The sequence below is a fragment of the Cydia splendana genome, chromosome 27 (genome assembly GCF_910591565.1).
Source record: "Cydia splendana chromosome 27, ilCydSple1.2, whole genome shotgun sequence".
NCBI lineage: Eukaryota > Metazoa > Arthropoda > Insecta > Lepidoptera > Tortricidae > Cydia > Cydia splendana.
In genome coordinates this window covers 2618470-2621557 of record NC_085986.1, presented here as the reverse complement: position 1 = coordinate 2621557, position 3088 = coordinate 2618470, and positions in this window count along the sequence as shown.

Below are 3088 nucleotides of genomic sequence, written 5' to 3'. Positions count from 1 at the left end.
CACATTCCCAGAATGGTGCATCATACTACCCAGATACTTGTACTGATCGCACATAGTGATTAGTTGCCCATGGATGGAAATTGGGCTAAGCATATCCCTCTACATCTTTCGCTTCATGTAAATAATTACATCACCAAGAAAAAAAAAAATGAACAAACACGTATAGTTACTGCGTTTATTAATCTTAAACAACTACATAACACAAGTACTTACATTAACACATCTAACAAATTTATAAGAATAACACTTTTCAGTTTCCATTCATAATCTTGCCCGATAGATTGCTTTTGTGCTTTTTCTTTTTTCGATGTGATGTATCATTAAGTATCCTTATTTTATCAAATGACTTCATTATGTATGAGGTACTTTTTCTCCTCAAATCTAATAGAATACACATAATTTTGATTTATTGGTACTGGTAGTTGTCCAAAATTGCGTAGTATTCTCTGGTATACCGCCAGCAACTGACTCGAATATCACCGCCTGCACGCTGGCTGATAGGCTGCACCGCCGTCCCGGGCCCCGGGCACAGGCAGGCTCGTTGTCCCGCAAACGTGGCACTACGTTCAACGTTGACGATGTCACTGTCAGTATGCCTCCTATCGGGAAATCGTTTGCGGTGCAACAGCTTGGTTTGAACGTCTTCTGGCTCCACCGTTCAATCATTTAATTCAATCATAAATAAGATTGGATTACATAAATAATTGTTGTGCATTCGCTTGACAGTTGTCAATATTGACAAAGTTCAAAGCATTTTTCAAATAGGTAGGTAATGAAGTTAAGTGTTTTATGGAGGTTTTTATTACGAAATTAAATTATTTTATAAACTGTTTCCATTACATAGAAAAAAAAGTTTTTTTGAGTTTGTCAACAAAACATAACGTGTCATTGCACATTGAATGAGTTCTGATTTCCTAATAATAAGAGCTACTTTTCTCTGTACTCATTTTTAAAATAAATTGTACTAAAAGGCGCGTACCAAGACGTCCCGGTACCATGACATCTTACGCCAGATAAGCGAACGTAAAGCAATGTGAAAATCCATTGCTTGCTAAACTTGACTTTAAATTAAAATTTCTCCTAAATTAAGAATTTTGAACCATCGGGACCACTTGGTGGTAACTTTGGGTACTCCAAGGAATCTCCAGTTTGATTTTTTGCTCTTATTACAGGCCACACCCGTTATATACCTACACAATTTCCAGCATAATAAAATTTGTAGCATATGTGTACAATTGGAATAAAAAAAAATAAAAAAGAATAATAAAAATGATTTATTCAGTAACTTAATAGCTTAACAATGTGCAGGTTGGTGTCTCTTTTTAAGTATACAAGATACCTGTGTCAAGAGACACCGCTCTTCCTTACTGGTTTGCTAAGTAACAAAACAAAACAATCAGTTAAAAGAAACAAAAATATAACTAAAATTAAAATATTCAAATTAAAATTAACAATACATAAGATAACCTAAGAGGAACCATAAATTTAGTATATTATGAGTAACAGAAAAGTACTAAATATCTAACTATAGGCCACTTGTGTTTGTGTGTGTGTGTGTGTGTGTGTGTGTGTGTGTGTTTGCCTGTGTGTATGTGTGTGTGTGTGTATGTGTGTGTGTATTACATTATTGTAACTAATAAATCTTCTATTTCTGTGTAGTTTTTAGTTTTTAGCCAGTTTAATATTTTACTTTTACATTCTTTCGATGTAGAAGGATATAAATCAATGGCATTATCTATAAGATTATATAATTTTGTCTTCTAGCATATACAGACTTTGTTTTTGGAATGGAGAGAACATTTCGTTTCACTTTCCTTGTGGACCTTGTTGAAGTATCCTCCCGACTGTACCTAGTATTTTTATGTCTCCGCAAAGTCACATTCCACACATACAGTTTTCTCACCGATAGGAGGTCACTATCTTCATACAGCTTATCGGTTGGGAACCTGTACGGTTTACAATACATGACTTTGAGTAAAGCTCGTTGAGCTCTTTCTAATTGAAGGAATTTGGTTTTAGTGGCTCCACCCCAGACTGAAATGCAAATGTAAGAACCGATTGCGCTAAAAAAATGTAAATTTGGTTGAGGAGTTTTTTGGTGGCAATATGTCTTAAATTTTTGAATGTCCATATGAGTTTGCGAGTACGTGACATGATCAGCTCTGTGTGCATATGCCATGTTAGTCGCTGATCTATCATAATGCCGAGGTATTTAACATAGTCAACTTTAGTGATAGTTGAACAAGAGCAGTTCGTTTGATTTAAATCGTTACAATTGTGAATCCTGATTGTATACATGTGGTCTGGTTGTGTCCTGTTGTATTTTGAGAAACATATATAGATTGATTTATCCGTGTTTAGGGTGAGAAGGTTTGCCTGAAACCAGCGGGCAATTTTGGCTAGTCCAAGTTCCGCATACCTACGCACATCATCCCAGGTATCGCCATAGAACACAACCGCTGTGTCATCAGCGTAAGCAATGATGGACCCTTGCTCGATAGGCAGATTGCAAAGTTGGTTCATGTATATTAGAAAGAGCGTGGGACCTAATACGCTCCCCTGGGGAACTCCATATGTTACATCACATTCATCACTTACATGTTTCTCTATTTTGACTCTTTGCCTGCGATTTTGAAGGTAATCTCTTAACAAGAATAGAGGAGTTCCTCTGATGCCGATGCTTTCCAGAGTATTTATAAGAGTGGGTACAGATACAGTGTCGAAGGCCTTTTTTAGATCTAGAAATGCGGTAAGGCACTTTTTATTTTTATCAACTATTTCTACTATTTTCGAAGACAGAGATATAATTGCATCCTCGGTAGAGCAACCTTTTCTAAAACCAAATTAATTGGAGGATAAGATATTAAACTTATTTATATAGTTTATAAGCCGTAAAATGTCTACAATGTTTATATTACTCTTCAAGAATGTCCTGAAATAAAACGACGACTTAAATCTATTAACCACCATTTGACCACCATCCTTGTTAAAAATACAACCAATGCAACTATTTCAAACATTAAAAATCGATTCAACAGCGAAAGACGATAAAACCGTCCCGACACTTTCATCGTCACAAATTCCCAGA